Source organism: Vicugna pacos, chromosome 17 (genome assembly GCF_048564905.1).
Source record: "Vicugna pacos chromosome 17, VicPac4, whole genome shotgun sequence".
NCBI lineage: Eukaryota > Metazoa > Chordata > Mammalia > Artiodactyla > Camelidae > Vicugna > Vicugna pacos.
In genome coordinates this window covers 28,936,744-28,957,579 of record NC_133003.1, presented here as the reverse complement: position 1 = coordinate 28,957,579, position 20,836 = coordinate 28,936,744, and the positions used below count along the sequence as shown (strand labels likewise).

Sequence of the window (20,836 nt, the reverse complement as noted above, 5' to 3'; positions counted from 1 at the left end):
TTGTGCTAAGGTTAAATGACATTGATTTATAAGATATTTATTTCTTAGATATTTTATTTTCCAGATGTGATTATTGATATACCATAAACATAGTGATTTGTATAAATATATAAATTCACTATATTTTAGAAATTGATGTGTTAGCATAAATGTTTAAAACGTTTTAGCAGCTCAAGCCTCTGTGATTATAGGGAATCTACAACTCTTACCCAACTCCCTATTTAATAGAAAAACCCCTGAGGCCCAGAAAAGGGACATTCCTCAGAACATAAGGTTTTTAGAGGCAAAACTAACACAAATCTAAAACTCTTGACTCTTTGTTAGCATCTTTTCTTTCTATCTTTGCTGCCTTTTAGTGCTTGAGTTGGAGAAAGGTGAAGATACAGTATGACTTCACAGTCATGGTTTCTGACACTTTTAAAAAATGAAGTTATTTCTGCAAGTGCTTTGGGCTCTCCATTACAGAAAGTTAATTCTATTACTGTAATCCTGATTTCTACTCCTCCCCCACCCTTGCCCTCTAAAATAAATCACCAGAAATAAGTTAAATTCTTTGTTTAAAGATTAGCAGGGTAAAAACAAAACAACTTTTTTGAAGGATCATTTCATTGTTAGGGACAGAAATCTCTTTAAATTATGTCAAGTAAAAAGATAAGTATTGGAAAAACATGATGAGATCATATGGAACCCAACTGCAAAAGTTAATACAGGCCTGTTGATACTTGTCAGTGGCTTCCCTCTCTCTCTGTCTGGCAGCTACTCTCTCACCTCTTGTTCTGTTTGTAAGTTTGCTTCATTCTTTTGTTTCATTCTGTAAACCAGCTTTTCTGATTGTTTTAAATTGTGCATGTGGGCAAATATGGCTGCCAGTACATCCCTCTGTGACCCAACAACTCCAGTACCTATCACTGTTAGACCAGGTTCAGTCTCTGTATCTTTCAGTTCAAAGATTTGAAAGAATGATCAGAATTGGTCCTTGGCCAATCATTGGCTTTAAGCCAACTGCTCCATCTTTGATTTCATCTTCAGAGGTTCTAAGCTGGAGCAGATTCCCTAGGAAGAGAATATGGGCAGTGCAGGTAAATAGACTGATAGACCTACTCTACTACTCTTTGAGTATTGACACTTAATAGTCACCCTAGAACCTCTTTCTCAGTCACCCTCCGATTATCTCTACAGGTATTTCTGAGCGCCTCTAGTGCTTTTGGGAGTAAATGGTAGCCAGAATTTTTTATTAGAGGCAGATCTATTTGGTACCACTCTTGTCCTAGGTCATGTATTTCATCTACCTGAAATCCTCAGGTTCTCTCTTTGGTACTATATATGCTGTCTTAATCAGGGTAGGCTCTGCTTTAGTACAGTCACTCAAGGACTAAGCCACAGTTCTTTAGTGCTTCTCTAGCTAAATAACAACGCTAATTATAATGTTTCATTTATTGAACAATTTCATATATTTCTGTCTCACATTACCTTAAAATTTGAAACTTTTATTTTGAAATAATTTCCAATGTAAAGCAAAGTTGCAAAAAAAAATAGTACAAAGAAGTGCCACATAATCTTTTACCCAAATTCACCAGTTATTAACATTTTGCCACATTTGCTTTTACTTTTTTCTCTATGTGTTTATCTGTGTGTGTGTGTGTGTGTACATACACCTACTTCCCCCAAACTATTTGAGAGAAGGATGCAGATCTCATACCCCTTTGCTAAATACTTCATTGTGTATCTACTAAAAACAAAGACATTGATTTATATAAGCACAGGACAGTTTTCAAAATCAGGACAGTCAACAGTGATACAATACTGTTATCTATGGTAAAGACCTGCAGTCCTTTTATAACAATTGTTTTTGGTCCAGCATCACACATTTCATCTAGTTTTCATGTGTTTTTAGTCTCCATCAATTTGGAATGGTTCCTAGGCCTTTTTGTGTCTTTCATATCAATGACATTTCTGAAAAGTGCAGACTAGTTATTTTGTAGAATGCCCCTTAATTGAGTGTCTCTGATGGTTTCCTTAGGATTAGATTTAGGTTATATGTTTTTGGCAGAAAAGCTATGAAAGAGATGTTGTGTCCTTATTGCTGTTTATCCAAAGGCATGTGATGTCAGTATGTTCCATTATAGGTGATGTTATGTTTGATCACTTGGTTAAAGCAATGTCTGGCAGGTTTCCTCATGGAAAAGTTACTGTTTTTCCCTTTAAAATTAGTGACTTATTTGTGGGGATGTACTTTGATGTATGTGAATGTCTTTGTCTTCAAGCTTTCATTGACTGGTTTAGCATGGTGATTCTTGTCTGAACCAGTTATTACTAATCGTTGCAAAATAAAGTGAAATTTTAAAGTTACTTCCCAATTACACATATGAGAAACCAGTGTGTAGACATTTGCTTATCTTACCATACTTTGCCAAATTTTTCTCTTCCTAAAATTATCTGTTTTGTTTGGGTATCTCCCCCTGCAACCTGTATACATCTAGTAAAACTAATAATAACGCAGCCCTTGATGTGGGCTTTGATTGATAGGTCAGTTAGCATATTCCATCCATTTAGCTACATTTATTCTTTTTAGGAGTGAGAATCTGAACAACTCTGGCCCGATTAGAGTGAATTTCACGGTTCTTATTTAGATTGCTGGACTAGGAGCACCATTTGCTCTTGGCACCCATCTTGTGACCATGAGGATAAAGTTGATCCGGGTGACAGAAGGGGAGAAATAGAAAGAAATTGAGTCATCGATAACTGTTTTGAGCTGTTAAATCAGTCAGCCTTGAAGCCTGTCCTACTTCTGTGGTTTCCATTTATGTGAGCTAATAAATTCTACTTACTAAGTGAGCTAGCTTTGATTGAGTAGTCTGTTAACTTTTGACGTAAACAATACTAACTGATGTTCCTGGTAAGAAATAAATAGTAATACTGTTTTATCTGATATTTAAAAAATTGGTAAGAAGGATGGATGTATAACAGTTTTTCAACACCAAACAAAAGAAATGAGTATAAGGGTTTTTTGTTTGTTTCCTCACCAGCTTTGGGATAGAACCTTGGGATAGGATACTAAGGAAGGTTAATGTACCAGAGTTCTTTTTAGTAGTGAAGTTGTTACCGTTGTGGAGAGGATGTAGATTCATTTGAACAGATTCCAGTTAATCAAACTGACTTGAGTGAATTAAAACACAGTAGTTGGGGCATCTAACACAGAGTATGTGGGGTGTCACATGAAGTCCAAGGATAGTAGTGAGCTGGGCATGGAAGCCAGCACTAGAAAGCCTTAAGTACTCTCTCTCTTTTTCATCTCAGCTTTTCCTGTGTTTCTGTTTCATTTCCAGTCTTACCAGGCAATTTCAAATACCTAGAGAGAGAATATGATTGTGTTAGTTTGGGTCAGACATTTACTCGTGTTCAGTTCAGTTGTGCTCATTGGTATAAAAATGGCTTCAGAAGACCTATCTCTGAGGGTATGGAGAAGATTTCAGTGGGTAATTCAGAAAGAAAAAAGGGACTCCAGAGTTGGCTACTGAAGAAACATGGATGCTACAGCCAGCTGAGGGCATCAGTGTAAGCTGGAAAAATTGGTCTGTGCATCAGCCTTTCTTCCCTCTCAAGATTCCTGCCCCTCATTATTAGCCTGTATTTCTCTCATTTGAATTCTTGCTAAGATGCTCACTAATAAAGGTCTTAAGGTTTAGGTTATAATCATTTGCAGCATTTTTTTTTTTTAACTAAGGCAGTGTTCTAAACCAGTGTCATCAACAACCTGGGAATTTGTTGAAACTACAAATTCTCATGCTCTACCTCTGAATTACAGAAAGAGAAACTGGGGGCAGGGCCCAGCAGTCCTTGCTTCAGCAAGTCCTCCAGGTAATGTTGATGCACGCATTTGAAGTTTGAAAACCACTGCCATAGGGAATTCTGAAAACCCACAAGGCAGCCACACCTGGGATATGTCTTCTTCCCAGCATCTGTTCCCCGCTAGGTACACTGGTACTGCTTGAGTATAGAAACATGGCCAAGTATTCTTCACCTGTCGTTTCAAAAGAGAAACCTAATCTCTGGCCTCTAAAGGGTAAAACAGACTTTAACAGCAAAAAGGTTGCTGTTCCGAGGTCTAGAGCCTCCATCTCTTCATTTTAGCTCCAAGAGACCTCCATGTGTCTAGCATTAGTTGGACATTTTTTCTGCCTCTGCACAGAAATCTGAATATCTCCTCTTCCTTCTACACCTCCCTACCCTTCCTCCTCCTCCTACTTTTCCTCTTTCCTTCTCTTCCTCTTCTTTTTTCTCTCCTTTCCCTCCGTCATGTTTCTTCTTCCTCTTCCTCATTCTTTCTTTCTCTTCTTTTTCTTCTCTTTGCTTCTCTTTTCTGTCTTTCTTCACTCCCTCTCTTTGCCTTCTGCTTTTTATTTTTCTTTCTCTTTTTTATTCTTCCTTCTCCTCATTTCTTGTAATTCTCTACCTGTCTCCTCTTCCTCCTCTCACTTCTACTCCTAATAGGTCTAAACTTACTCAAGAAGAGAAAGTGCACACCTGAGGGCCATAGGAAATGGTAAATGCCATTTCTATCCTCCTGGTTGCTCATCCACAGACACCCAAGGCACCTTCCAGGATTATCCAGGGTCTGAGTCTGCCCACTCCTGCCCCTGCTCAGCAAGACCTCACCCTTATGCCCTTCAGCTCTCACTCCCCTTAGCCTCCTAGTCTATCCCAACCCTGACCCCAAGAATGAGCTCACACTATCCTGTGTTGGTAAATTTTTACCGTTTACCTCTGGAGTAGAAGTAGAATTTTGAGGAGCCCTGATGTTTAGCCTGTACTAATCTCTGTTGTGTAAGTACTCTCACCATGACCACTTTCAAGCTACCAATGTGACATCACTGAATGAGGACCTGGGAGGAGATGCTCACAAGGGCCTCCCACAAACCAGTCAGACCTATTCTAGCACGCACTAAGGAGAGCCTGGCTAGTCATGGTCCGGATGCTGTGCTCCTGCTTACCTCATCAATGCAGGTGTTTGGAGGTTAACCATTAATTACTGAATTACTGTAAGTTGAACCATCAGATGTTTGTTTACTCTTTACCAGACTCATTGTTTTGGACAACCATTGGAATAATTAAAAACAGCAGTGCAGTATATAATAATTGCCACAACACTGCCTTTTAGTTTAATTAAATAAAATCAACTGTAAATACTGCCAAAAAGAGATTACAGCCCTTTCAATGATTTATCAAACTCTTTTACTTATGAGTCTGAGCATGATCAAAATATCACTATAAATTGATAATACCTTTTGGATTCTACATATATAATAAAGTTTGAGTTAATATCCAGTTAAAACATAGAATATCATCCAGTTACCATCTTTTTTATTTGCATTCTACAGCATCCCTGGTGGATTTTTATTTTTAAGTAGCTTCACATTGTGTATTATGATACATTTCTTCCTGCAACAGTTTTGCATACAGATGAAAATGTTGGGAATCAAGTTTAAGGCCGATCTTGTTTTTTTTTATTCTGTTATGTGATTGATCTGGTCAGTGAACAAGAAATTCTTCGAGGCCATCCATCACTCTAGGCAGCAGCTGAGCTAAACCTTCTAACTCACTGCTTCCAGTCAGTCATGCAAGATTCGGGTTATAAATATTGAATGTGCAAACAACTGTTTAAATTAGCTGTCCTGTCTATTTTATGCAATTTTAGTAGAAAAGCAAGCTGATATATTGTTTAGTGGTAAGAAGTGGAAGACAGTGAATACCGTATTATCTTTCCATACGTCACTGAATTCATCCTGTTGGCAAATATTTAAAATAGATTAAATTAATTCTTGTTCCCTTAAGTTAAATTAGAAGTAAGGCAACTGAGCATGTAATTTATGTAGCTTTTTTTGGTTTTTATATTCAAACAGTAGCAAGACTGTTAGTAATTGTAAATGTAGCCATCTGTCATAAATATAGTAGCCAATTGTTAAGTGCTTGGTTCTGTGAATTTTGTTACCTCTTTGCAATAGCAAAAATAGCTTAATATTTGGAAAATATTTGGGCCGGAAGGGAAGTAGCATCTGGCTTGTCATACCGTTCTTGGTAAGCGTCTAGAATACTGAATATATGCAGGTGTTTGTTCTTCTGCTACTTGGAGTTGTAACAAGTGTGCATACTTTCACAAGTGTTGATATATGCAATAGATAAAATGCCAACCACTTGTAGTGACTCCTCAGAGCCTTTTTGTATGTAATGAATTGAAGTAAACTTCAAAAATTGCTGTCTGTATCTTAAGTTTATTCTTCAAATTGTATTATGCTAGGAACATTCCTTCAAGCAGAAGACGTGTCTAAGCCCATGTTAATAGCACATATGAACTTCCTACCAAGGGGAAAAGTATTTGTCTCCCTTTAGAAGCACACAAGAGTATTCAATAGATTGTGTCTCTGAGTTGTTGGACCACAACCTAACAGAAAAGCTGGGAAGATTTGATGTTACTTCTGTGCCAAACACTGCTCATTCCTTACACATATCCATTTTTCTCTTCTTACCTGTATCCATTTTTCTCTTCTTCCTTCAACAGAATTTTGATAGCCATGAGCCCAGCTAAGGAGACTCACCTTCCTAGACTCCCTTATAGCTACAACTGGCCACATAACCTAGTTTTTATCATGAATGAAAAGCAAGTGGAATTCACTTGGTAGTACTTCCAGGCAAGCTTCTTAAAAGGGACAGACTCAGCTAACTTGCTCCTTTAGCTCTGTGTCCTTTGGCAATTTGCTTTTTCCTTGTCTGCCTAAAATATCAATACAATTTATGGAAGTACAGCAGCCTTCTTGAGAGCATGGATGAATGCAAAAGCTATATAATAAAGATGGCACAGTGGGAAATGGAGAAAATATCTGGGTTCCTGATGGCATTATTGAGCCACTAACTTGTCCTGAACTGCCTATCCTTAGAATGGAATGAGCAAATAATCCTCATTCTTACGTAAGCCACTATTTTTCAGTGTTACCTTTAGCCTAACGCATTCTTAACTGATACACTTCTCTTTCTGAGTTATCTAAGTGAGAGTGAAATCATACATTGTGTTTTCAAAAATATAATCTACTTTGCAATTACAAAGATAACTTTTACTTATGTCCTTATGATGAAATAAATTGAACCAGCATTGCTATTTTAATAAACCTCATTATCGATAAATGGAAGAATGGTATTGACTAATACTTTTAGTAATAAAGATCTCAGTTGCAGGAAAAAGGTCAGGAAATTTTCTTAATCTCATCTCTCAAATCTTACTTCCCTTTGTCTTTAATCAATCCCTGTCATCTTTTCTTACCCTTTAGTACTCATAGTCAGGCGGAGGCTAATTTATAAACTATTATAATGTAGTGTTATAAGTCATAGAAATAATTTGTCACAAATATAAGTCTGATTTTATTATTTCCCTGCTTAAAAGCTTTAACTGATCTTTGCTGTGGTATTAAAGGCTATTTCACTCTGGCTTCAGTTGTCTTGTTCAGTTACATCTCCTTCTTTCCAACCTTCCTTTCTCCCAATGTATTCCCTCAGCCCTGTGCTGTCTAAAATCACTGGACTATTGATAGGATCCAAAAAGTATCACAGGCTTACATTCTCTCTTTAACCTTTCACTTCTGTGCCCCTCCTCTTGTCTCCATCTGTAAAATCACACTCATTCTAAAAAAACTGAATTCAAATGTCTTTCTCTCTAAAGCAATCTCTGACTCTTCCAACTTCATATTCTGTGCTTTCTGTAACGTTCTTTCTCCGCTTCTGTGATGGCATTTATTAGGTTGGATTATACTTATGTACAGATTTGTCTTTCCCAGTAACCTCTGAGTTCCATAAAGAGATAGATGAGCTGTGCTATATTTTGCAGCTCCAGTGTCTAAGTCAGTATCTGGAATGTAGTAAATACTCATTATTCTTGGTGTGTTTTTATAACAGGAAAATAAAAAATTTAAATTTCCTGCACCTCTGATTGAGTATGAGTATTATTTACTTGTTTATTAAATGTATCCCTGTGAAGGATATGCTGCTGGTGATAGAGAATATTCATCAATTATGTAACAAATAATTGTCTTTCTTGGTCATCTGTGCATTTGCAATTATTGACCTGTGACTGACTTTCTTGCTTCTTTTCCTTTAATTTTTGGATTACATACTACCCATTGCATGTAAGAACAATAAAACCTGAAGTAAAGAGCCTTTACCTCCAGAAAAGAGCATGCACCTTCTTCCTTTAAGCTGGTGGGGCTTGGAGCTAAGTCAGTCTCTTTTGGAGCTGGGGATGCATCAGCTGGCTTTCTTGCAGCTTCAGTGTTACTCAGTTTGTTACTTATCTTTTGAGGGCAAGGTCATATTGTCCTCTTCAGCAGGGCTTGAGCTCTGACCACCTGCAGCTTTAACACATTTACAGAGGCATGGCTTTCCAAATTGTGAAAGATCTCTCTCTGCTTTATACCCTAGATACCAGGTCTTTGGGCCACTAGGGAGTTTTTGTTCTCAGTCCTGCCCCTGGCTTTCTTTGCCTTGGAAGGACTTTTCCTTCTGTTGCCTGACCCTAGCCTACTGAGGAAGGCTTCCCTACACTCCGTGAAGGCGTAGAATTCCTTAGAAAGGTCTCTGTTCTCCTGGTCACTGGTAGCCTCTGGTAGCTGAAATTCCAGAGTGCCTTAGATGAATTTCTCTCCACTTTCTTGTTCCTCCTTCTATATTCAGCACACTAGCGCCAGCACTTGGTGAAGCCCCATGGAAGAAAGCTGGCAGATGGAAGTAGTGGGGCTCCTTGAAATTCAGATCCATTGCTCCAGCCTGCATGCAGCTGTTAAAAACTAGGCTGCTTTCTCCTCACTCCCATCCATGCCTGATTCTTTGTCTTTTTCTAACTTGCTGGAAATAAGAGTAGCCATGGGTCTCTTCATTCCTGGGAAGGACTCATTCACTTCTGGAATTTAGTTCATTTAGGTCTTTTTCTATCCTTAGCTCTGTGATAAATTTTTTTAACTGATTTTGTAGTTTATCAGGCTTGTTTTGGTTGTTGGGTGAGAATAACAATCTTTGCCATGTTTAACATCCTAACCTCCCTCTCCCTCTCTTCCCTTCCATTCACTCATCCATCTATGCTTATGTGTGTATATATACATATCTATATTATTTAATGTAGGAGTATTTTAAAATACTTTTTATTGATGAATGCCACTTTATCTTGTATATCATTTTCCTTTCTCTACTTCCCCAAACTATCAAAAGTATTCTCTTGTTATTGTGTCTTTTGCATGTATACGGAAATAGTTTCCCTGAAAACCACATTTTTAAATCTATTTTTAGTGTCTGGGATATTTTGCAAATGAAATTTGCTAGCTCATTGTGTCTTTTAGGCTTCATCAAATTTAGAAATGAGAATAATCAATGCTTTAATTTGATTAGTTAAAAAATAATGTAGTCTTTATTGACCACAAAGAAGATTAAGAATCAGATGATGAAAACATTCAATTACATTAACATTTTGAAACTTTTATGACAATAAGAGCTAATGATAGTTCTATGACAGTTATTGCCTGCCTAGAAATAGAGTAGTGGGATATTAAACACGATGTTATCAGTTATCATTTCGTATCAGTTGAGTTTATCTAAAGGGGCTACAGTGGTATAAAGTGACTTAATACAAACATGAATTTTAATTCATATAAAAATTATATGAGAGCAAAATTTATACATGATATACTTTAAATCTGTATGCTATAGTCTCTCAATAGAGTGGTATTTACCACAGAACACAGTGTTGTATAGATGACTTTATTTCAGTTAGCTCTTTTTGCATAGCAAACCATTCCAAGATTCACTGGCTTACAAGTGTTATATATTTTTTATCATACACCTTTGGGGTGAGTTACAGTCTGCTGATCTCGGCCGGGCTTGCCTAGGTTCTGTCTTGAAGTCACAGTGGGCAGCTGGCCTTCTCACACTCCTTTTATGCTGCATCACAAGGGCCCTATCACCTCCTCACAGGGTTTAGATAGCAGTGAGCTCAGCCAGATGCCATAATGACACACAGGCTTAAGCAAAACCTGAGGAGCACGCATTGAGTCTGAAACAGGGAAAGATAGTCCCTCCTACACAAGGTGACAAGTTCAGTTCAGGCAGTGATACTCTTTATTTGTTGATGAGGCCCAAGGCCCATTTTTATGCAGCCAAGAGAGGATCAAAAGACTGCACACATGAGTCTGCCTTTCCCAACAAGTATGTTTCACCAAGAGAAGAGTGTCAGTTAATCCAAGGGGTCTCTTAAGAGAGCTTCTTCTGTACTTGATTTAAGCTAAAAGCATTTTTGAAAAGAGCCTTTAGTAATTAGGGGCAATGAGAAGGAAATTAGAAAATCTTCATCCTGTTGTATGTTCTGTGCTTGTTTTAATTACAGGCTTCTCTGCTTTCTTCCCGCGAGTTAGTTTCACCGCTCTCCTGGAATGCTGTAAAGTGGTGAAATTAGGATTGACTAATTTTTATCATCATCAGGCATAGTCTATCACTTAGATACATTGATTGCTTCATTTTCACATCATGTCTGGGAAATAGAAACAGATGTTTTCAGACTTTGCCACTGTAAAATGAGATTTCATCTGTCCGTGTCTAGACTTAACGACCATCACCAACACTCTCTCTCTGATATTCTTAACTTGGATCTTCTGTGGGGATACATAGGATTGCTTTGACATATATCTGACTGTTGGTTTAGAAAGGTAAAGAATAGTACTATAAATATAATCCAACCATAAAAGCAGCCTATAGCTTGCTATTCTGAAATACATCTGACTTTTCGAGTATTGACTTTATGTCTGAGTTTCTTAAATAGACTGGGTTACATAACACCTATAACACCAACAAATTTCTGGCTAATAGATCTGTGCAGCAAATTTCAATTCCTTCTTTCCAATTTAGAACTTTCGTAGAACTGTGACCCCTGCTTGCCCTGATTCACTCATTATATCTGTTGTCTTGGGGGGAAAAGAGAGAGAGAAATAAGAAATTAGGTTGTTATAATGCATAAAATGAGTATCTACCTTCAGATGATTGAGAATCTTATCTCCAGTGTTTCACAATTCTTAAAGCCTTTCCATTTTTTTCCCTCCCTACTGTGCTGCGTTTTTAGTGTGTATAATCAGTGCATTTCCCACCCCCTCTGAATTCTGCTAACTCTTGAAATGCTTCTAAAATAAGTCTTTTGATTATCATTTAACTACAAGAGAGAACATAGGATTTTCAGTCTGAAATCCTAGATGTCTTACAGCTTTGTCAGTAACCAAGACCTTGGGCAAGTGATTTAATTTTCTAGGAGCCCCAGTTTCTTTATATGTAAAGGGAGAAAATGCCTGCTTAATGTGAGGATTAAGTTTGATGATAAAAAGAAAGTGCTTCTTACGCTGTACAAATGTTAGTTCTTGTTGAAAGAAGGTCACAAGTACTCTCCTTTTCATATAAACTTTAAACAACAGCCCCTTTGGTAAAAGAGAAAGGTGAAGGAAAATAGAACCAACCCCAACTGATAAGCCCAAGAACTTGGGTTTGGTTGGCGTCCCTCATTATACCTGGAGTTCACACCAAGCATATCAGATTTGTGGTTGAAAGTAAGAGTAAAAGAATGTAAAATTCAGTAGTTCTCTCTATGATATCTCTCTGTGGTATTTGTGAGTAACTTGTCTTGTGTTTTCGTTACACTGTCTAGCATGCACATCAGTATTTCTTATAACCAAAATGGTGGTATCATCAATGATAGTTCTTAACACATAAATTACTAAGATTTTTTTTATAATTTTGAATTTTGAGTGAGATTATTATTAATTAACAGTAAAAAAAAAAGCCTGGCACATAATAGTTGCTTAGTAAAATTTACTGAATGAATGAGTGAGTGATTTCACATTTAAAAATACTTCCACCTGTTTTTTTGTTTTTGTTTTGCTTAAAGCCATTTTAGTTACAATGGATATAAAGTACATTGTTAAAAAACATTAATTTTTCCCAATAGCTTTTGTTTAGAAATTGGAAAGGTGACTGCTGGGTTAAGATCACATATCCCATTTGAAGGAAACTAATGTTTATTGTAACATGTGTGAGAGGTGCTCCTGTTAGTTTAGTCTCAACCACTCAGGAGTAAGAAATATTTATTAATCTCTTTTGTAGATGAGGAAACTGAGTTTCTTAGAGTTTCTTTCCTAAGGTTTCTCAGCAGATTAACAGAAGTGGGACCCCAGCTCAGTTCTGTCAGACTCTGACAATCCATGCACTTTTCACTTCATTATTCTGCCTCCTAGGCAAGTAGGAAACTCTGCCATGACTTTGAAGGGATTTGCCCTTAGGCAGCTGCCCACTCAAAAAAACCACAGCAACCAAAGTCCCAAGACTTTGGCTATAATGACCTTCAAATTTGTCTTTGGTTACTTTATTCAAACAACATAGAGGTGGATTCTGTGGAAGACCAACTGAATAGTTGGTACCTAAACTATGAACTTCTCAGCCTCATGTTTGGAGAGCTGAATTTATATACCACACCTGACTTTGCTTTCTGTGGAATCCTACTTGTCTAATTCTTTGCTGGCCCCTCCATGCCCTCTCCTCAAGACAGAAGCCAAACCCTGCAGGGAGTCCATCTCAAGATTGTTATTGAGGAAGTTACCTATTTGTCCTTCTTTCTGTATCTCATTAGTGGTCAAATGGTAGAATAAGGCATGTGGACATTTGCAGTCCTGTGAGGTTAGACCTGTCCACCTCCAGGACTTAAGATTTGGAGTATGTCCTTAAAAAAGCATGTTGATCCTCACGTTCATTCTTCCAAGCCCAGGGCAGGGCAGCCTTCCTTACCTCGTACTGTCTTACTTGGTTCACTTATTGGTAGCACTCCTTGCATGAGGAAATGAACTCCATGATGGAACAGACAATGTTTTATCTCCCTTCTTCATTCCCCCACAAAGCAGATGAGCTTGGACACATCATTGGAGGCTGCCAAAGAGAACATGCAGAGATGAATTAGGCACAGCGCCTGTCTTTGGACATGTAACAGTCTAGGAACATTGTCTCTCGACTCTAAAATGAAGACAGTTATGTCTGCATCGCTGAATTGAGGCAGTATAATGAAGTGGTAAGAGTGTATATACTCTAAAGCCAGACGGCCTAGTTTATATCCCAGCCCGTTGCTTATTGTCTGTGAAAACTTTGAGCTTCAATTTTCTTGTCTGTAGGTTGGGATTAATAATAGTACTTATTTTATGAGGTTATTGTGAAGATTAAATGTTAGCACAAGTGTTGGGCATGTAAAAAGAATTCAAGAAATGTTAGATAAAATTTTTTTTTTAGATAAAATTTTAAATAACACATATAAAAGCACCTAGAATTACCTAGAACAATGCTACTCAAAGTGGCCATCTGCAGTGAGCTAAAAATCTTGTGTCATGGTTTAAATCAACACTCCCCTTCCTTCTTTGAAAAACTCTTTTTGGGAAAAAAAAGTGTCCTTGGTGATAAAGCTGATTTACATCCCGGCTCTAACTGCTTGTCTTCTTTGTAGGCAGTAACAAACAGTTCACAGCTGCACCTTTTGTTTCCCTGACCTAGGACATAGTAGACCGTCCGTACATTTGTTTAATTATATACTTTAGCTTGGAAAAACCTTCTATTTAAGGTGTCTTATTAAGGAAAATAAATTCCCTACTTAATGAATTTTATAGATTTGAATTTGCCTGTGTGTCACAACATTATAAATCTATACTATATTTATTTATAGTGTTTCTGTGTCTTCAGTTCATGTTTACAAATAAGGTAAATCACAGCCCTTTTTTGGAGCGTAGGTGTGTAAAAGCTGTGAATATTCTCCGTCAGCTAATAGATAAAGGCAGCCATGTGGGTTGTCATGTGAAGTCTAGAATGGGCTTTTCTAGATAGCAAGAGGACATAGAGGTGATACCCTCATTTTCTTTTGTCGTAATGTTAGTGTTTATTTACAGAGTCAAATATAAAAAATTAAGCAGTTTTTACAGGTAATATTTATTTATGTAAATTAGTTTGCATACTATGCCTATTGTTTACCAAAAATATCCAAGTATGGTATTATTACCTAGAAAGAAATTAATATTAAAGTCAACTTTTTTATGCTTTATTTATAGCGAAGTAGTTAAATATGAAACTAGTAATTGTATTAGTCTGGATTCTCCAGAAAAACAGAACCAGTAATATTTTTTTTTCTTTCAGTTTTATTGAGATATAACTGACATACAGCATTGTATAACTTTAAGGTAACAGCATAATAATAGCATAATAATTTGACTTACATACGTCATGAAGTAAATAATTATAGTAATTTTTGTGAATATTCATCATCTCTTATAGATACAACATAAAAATAAATTTTCCCCTTGTGATAAGAACTCTTAGGATTTACTCTTTTAACAATTCATGTATAACATATAGCATTGTTAATTAATTGTATTTATCATTGTATATTATACTCCTAGTACTTATAACTAGAAGTTTATACCTTTTCACTACCTACCTATTTTATATTATATATAATATATAAATATATCATTATATTTTCTATTGTGATTTTTAAATATATTACATATTATTAAATATAACATTATATACATATACATACAGATATATACATAAAAGATGTATTTTAAGGAATTAGTTCATAAAGTTATGGAGGCTGTGAAATCCCACAATTTGCAGTTGGCAAGCTGGGGACCCAAGAGAGCCCATGGTATAGTCTGGGTCCAAAGGGTTAGGGACCAGGAGGTGGTATAAACTTTAGTCTGAGTCTAAGTTCTAGTCCAAGTACTAAGGCAGAAGCCCTGTGTCCCACTTTGAAGACAGGCAGAGAGAAGCAATTCTCCCTTCCTCTGCCTTTTTGTTCTCATCAGGACTCCAACAGATTGGATGAGGCCCACTCGCATCAGGGAGGGCAGTCTGCCTTACTCTGTAGATTCCAGTGGTAATCTCATCCAGGAACACCCTCACAGGCACACCAAGAAAAGTGCTGAACCAGATATCTGGGCATCCCCACTACCCAGTCAAGTTGACACATAAAATTAACCATCACAGTAATATTAGACACAATGCCCCTTATGTAAAGGTGAACATTCTTGATTCCTGTATATTCTTAAGGATGAATGTTTTTCTTATTCAAGAACAATTAATTAGCCTAGCTTTGGATTTTGATTCCTTATATTTGAATAAAACTTGTTTTGTTCTCTTTTTAATTTCTACAGGCATTGTATTTTTATGAGAGGTTATTAAACAATCATATCTGCTGTATTATAATTGAAAACCTAAAGACATAAGCCATTGGTTGTTCTGGAAGATTATCGATTGCAAAGAATCCTGTCTCCCAGCTAAAAAACAGATTTGATAGATTATAAAGGAAACCTTTTGAGTAGTGAGGCAGAGGAAGGTAGGCTGTTTTGTGCAACTTTATCTCCTAATACTCTCCTCAGAATGGCATTATAAGGATGTGCAGTGAAGATGGCCACCCTCTGTCATTCCAAAAAAAGAGGGATATAGATAGTGTAGCCTGAAGGTTTTCAGGGCATGAAGGGAAAGTGTTTCAAAAACAGAAAAGGGCCATTTGAAAGTGCAACAGAAAGTGGATATTTTAGAAATAAATTGAATTATTTTCCACTTACAGCCTCCTGCAACACTAATGAATAGTACTATAGCTCCACCTACTGCATAAAAAGGCAAAGAGGCAAAACACTGTCGTTCAAAAAGAACCCTTTTCCCCTCAGCCCCAGAATTTTTTGTTTGTTGTTTTATTCTTTTGATTCTTTACCCAAGCAAAGTCATTGGAACTCTGTTTATTTTTGCTCCCAATCGTTTTTTCTCCAAACTAATTTCATGTTTGAAAGATTTATGGATATCATTTCAAAAGCTAACATTTCAAAGAAACATAATAGGAAATTATAATTTGATGGTTTGGTTGAGGTGTCTGGAAATGCATCCCGTAAAGTACAATTTAGATATATATCATACTTGAATAAAATACATGTGAGAAAGACAGAGAAAGGGAAGGCAGTCTTGTTGTCTGATGAGAAGAAGAGCAAGGATTCTGAAGACCTGAATTCTCTGACACCAATTTGCTTGGTGCCTTGGGCAAGCTACTTAACTTTCTTTGTGTGCTGCAGTTTCTCTATTTAAAAAAAAATATATAGGAAAACGGCATATGCCTTTTCTCTGCCTCATAGAATTCTTATCAGAATGATAGACAATCAACTAATGTTCCACTTATCCAACCATCATACTTCCAGCCTCAGCCTTCTGTAATGAATCTCAGAAGCTGGCAGAATATGGCCTGTGAGCCAGGAGAGCACTGCATGCTTTAGGAAAAGCAAAATCCATTGACTTGGAATTGTGTGTAAAGTAAGCTCATTGGTTTAAAGCTGGTGTACATGTGTGTTTTTTCTCTGTGGTTACCTAGAAAAACAGATATTTTAAAATGGGAAGGTAGGAAAAGATAATAGAGGTAAGTACAAGTGTCTCCTTAGAAATTCATCATGAAAGTAATTGGAGGAGAGATCCCAGAAGCCCAGCAGCATTCTAAGGATAATGTTGAGAGTAAACAGCTTTATGAATTTCAGTTAATCACACTGTGTTGGATTTCTGTTTCAGAGTTTACAGGCCTTAGCAGAAGTTTTTTGAATCATGTCTAGAATGCTCTTTTACAAAAAAGTTTGTGCTGCATTTTAGAAAGAGCTTAATTTTTAGAAAGTCTTTTAATGTTTATATATCATTTATGTTGACAATAAATATATTTGGGCTAATTTTTTCTTACATGATGATACATTCAATATCACTGTATTATTTTAGACATATTTTGACTTACTCAATTAAATGGAAAATTATTCCCCCAGGTTTCCTTCCTTATGGTTTCTGATCTGATTTAAGTCACTTTCCAAATCATTATAAAGCCAGAACAAGGAATTTGATTCTGGAAAACTGATTTTGAGGGCTAGGATGTATGTGTCTTACAAAATAAAAATGTAAATTAAATATTTTTCATTGTATTTAGCCTTTTTGGAAAAAAACCTTTCTCTTTTGGGGTAGAACTGAAAACTTAGTGTTCTGGATGAATGTTTAGGTATTTTTTACATAGCTTAAATGACTAAGCATTATATTTTCATGCAGTAAGGACAACAAATTATATATTTCATATTGAAGTGCTTTTATATAACATCTTCATTAAAGTATGTACTAAATTTATAAATGTAAACTTGAACAAATCTCGAAATTCTTGCTGTGTTTATTGTCTGATGGAGACAGGCCTAAAGTGATACCCTCAGTGTTTCCATCTAAGATTAGAAAAACTTCTGAGAATCCAAATGAGGTTAGTGTAGATCAGAGCTTCTCAAACTAATTGAAGTAGTAGCTGTTTTTTTCTTCCTTTTTTTATTTTAATTTCCTGTTTGTCTAAGACCAGTATCTTGTTTGACTGATTATAGACTATATGTAGTACCAGTGCGTGGTTAGGGTCACATGCTAATCATGTGCCTTTAACAACCCCTAAACTGGTCTATATCCTGCCACCTATGAGTTTTGTGATTGCATACTTAGATGTCACAACATTGTGAAGTCACTTTATATAAGTTCCTATGTACTTACTCTCAGTTTGGGTACTTCCCTGGTCATGGACTGATAATCTGCTTTCAGGCAAGCACTTTGCAATAACACTGGGTAGATTAATGTTTAATCACACACACCCTGGAACCAAACTGCCTGGATCTGAATCCAGGCTTTGCCATTTGCTGCAGTGAGACCCCAGGCACATGATTTAACCTCTGTGACTCAGATTCCTTATTGGTGAAATAGGGTAACAGTGATAACCCATCTCATAGAGTTGCCACAAGCGTTATATGAACAAAGTACTTAGTCTTTTAAAACTTAGTAACTTAATAGTTTGTTTATTATGTGTTTAGCACATAGTAATATTAGCATTAGTGATAATGTTACTAAATCAACCAAGCTGTATTTTGAACCTACTTGACATTTCTGTATTTTGCTGATTTATCTAGAATAATTGTTTTGAAACCTAGTTTACTTTTCTTAACATTTTTAAAAAATTTTATTTTATTGAATTATAGACAGTTTACAATGTTGTGTCAATTTCCAGTGTAGAGCACAATTTTTCAGTTATACATGAACATACATATATTCATTGTCACATTCTTTTTCACCGTGAGCTACCACAAGATCTGGTATATATTTCCCTGTGCTATACAGTATAGTCTTGTTTATCTATTCTATATATACCTGTCAGTATCTACAGATTTCAAACTCCCAGTCTGCCCCTTCCCGCCCTCGTCCCCCCTGGCAACCACAAATTTGTATTCTATGTCTGTGAGTCTGTTTCTATTTGGTATTTATGTTCATTTGTCTTTTTCTTTTTCTTTTTTTTTTTTGGATTACACATATGAGCGATCTCATATGTGTTTTTTTCTCTTTCTGGCTTACTTCACTTAGAATGACATTCTCCAGGGACATCCATGTTGCTGCAAATGGCATTATGTTGTCAGTTTTTATGGCTGAATAGTACTCCATTGTATAAATATACCACATCTTCTTTATCCAGTCATCTGTTGATGGACATTTAGGCTGTTTCCATGTCTTGGCTATTGTAAATACTTCTGCTATGAACATTGGGGTGCAGGTGTCTTTTTGAAGTAGGGTTCCTTCTGGATATATGCCCAGGAGCAGGATGACTGGGTCATCTGGTAAGTCTATTCCTAGTCTTTTGAGGAATCTCCATACTATTGCCCACAGTGGCTGCACCAAACTGCATTCCCACCAGCAGTGTAGGAGGGTTCCCTTTTCTCCATAGTCTCTCCAGCATTTGTTATTTGTGGACTTTTGAATGATGGACATTCTGACTGGTGTGAGGTGATACCTCATTGTAGTTTTGATTTGCATTTCTCTGATGATTAGTGATATTGAGCATTTTTTCATGTGCCTATTGATCATTTGTATGTCTTCCTTGGAGAACTGCTTGTTTAGGTCTTCTGCCCATTTTTGGATTGGGTTGTTTGTTTTTTTCTTATTAAGTCGTGTTGAGCGGCTTATATATTCTGGCAATCAAGCCTTTGTCGGTTTCACTTGCAAAAATTTTCTCCCATTCTGTAGGTTGTCTTTTTGTTTTACTTATGGTTTCCTTTGCTGTGCAGAAGCTTGTAAGTTTCATTCGGTCCCATTTGTTTATTCTTACTTTTATTTCTATTGCTTAGGTAGACTGCCCTAGCAGAACATTGCTGAGACATCTAGTTTATTTTTAAAGCTTGTCTTTTAAGCACATGTAGACCATGAAAGTAAATAAACTTAGTCAAGGTTTTTATTTTGGGAGGATATGATTTATTCATTCAATATGAATGAATGATTCAAACATTAAATAATATTAGTATTCAGTCAATATGTATTGAACATCCCTTTTCATAGTCAGCTTTTAGAAGACACATTTAGGTATTTAGGAGGTAAGTAGTTTGTCACTGAACTTCTATTGAGATCACAGCTGAAGAAATCTGGCTGGAGATAGGTATATCTGTTTTCTTAGTCACAAAGATATCAGTTACTTAGCTTGAAATATTTTGCTTGGCCTGGAAAATATTTTTCAGCATGCTTAGTAATGGAAGACTAAAGCATATGCTAGCCCCTGGAGTTATTTATAATGAAATATCATTAATAGTTCTACATAGTGATATGTCCACTGCCAATGATGAGTTCTCTTCTTTAGTAGGTAACTATTGATGTTTCTTCTGGGAGAATTGATGAATATTTGTTTCTTAAGGAAATGACTATAAATTGTTGAGGCTGTGGGCTCAATTGGACTTGATACAGTAAAGACTAAAAGGTATAGAAAATATTGTAAATGCCTTCCTTTGAAAAAGGACTTATTCACTCATTTGTGATTGTGTACCTACATAATTTTTAGTGGGTTTTTTAAAATTAATTCACTTGATAAATACTTATTAGTGCCCACTATGTGCCAAGTACAGTCCTAGATGTTGAGAATATTTTCAGTGGTGAAGGCAGATAAATCCTTGTCCTCCTGAAGTTTACATTCTAGTAGGGAGGTGGAGAAGCAAAGCACATTTAAAAAAAAAAAGCAAAATAGAATAAGGTTATAGAGTAAATACATAAAGTAATAAGAAGGTACACAGAAAGGTCTACTTTAGGAAAAGTGGTCGGGAAAAGCATTTCTAAGGGAGTGACAGTTGAATCAAGACCCAAAGGGTGAGAGGAGGCAGGCCCCTTGAAGAGCTAGGAAGAACATTACAGCAGGTGGGAAAGCTGTTGTTTACTCTGTGCAGAACCTTGTACCAGGCATTTCAAAGAATTCATCAATAGTGGCAGATGCTGTGTCTTTTCTCCAGATGTTTGTAACCTGTGGTCGAAGAATACAGAAATGACTGCTCCACCCCCCCCCAAAGATATTTCTACTTTAATTTACCATGCCAGTATTTCTGCCTCTTTGAGTTGTTAATTTCTTCATCAACTACCACATCCTCCCAGGACCTCTCTGAGGGCTGATCAGGGCTGCAGTTCAGAGTTACCAAGGCATTGTCAGAGCACAGAATGCATTCCATGTGCTCCTGACTTTATGACATGCTATCTATCAGTACACTGAAGGCACCTCTCAGGCACTTAATTCCATTGAGAGTTTTTCTTGATACAAATTACTTCCATTTACTGTAATTTTTATACATTATCCACAGGATTAGCTAGTTTTGAAACTCTTGACTAACACCTTTCTCAGAAGTTATAATTCATTTTCCATTTCTTCTATATCTCCTGTCTTTCCTTGTGCCTT

General features: G+C 36.5%; 1 protein-coding gene and 1 long non-coding RNA gene across 8 annotated transcripts in view; one reads left to right on the top strand and one right to left on the bottom strand.

Moving 5' to 3' along the window:
- CFAP20DC (CFAP20 domain containing) overlaps positions 1–20,836 on the top strand; it is a 202,920-nt gene that overhangs the window by 21,533 nt on the left and 160,551 nt on the right. The gene's annotated exons all lie outside the window — the stretch shown is intronic.
- On the bottom strand, positions 2,961–20,567 carry LOC140686778 (uncharacterized). 2 transcript variants are annotated; one of them, XR_012060689.1, is made up of 3 exons: positions 20,477–20,567; positions 12,850–12,987; positions 2,961–3,349 (listed from the first exon to the last, which is right to left on the bottom strand). It is a non-coding gene; the product is annotated as an uncharacterized lncRNA (long non-coding RNA). The 2 variants fall into 2 exon arrangements; XR_012060690.1 differs by lacking the exon at positions 2,961–3,349 and adding an exon at positions 10,300–10,463.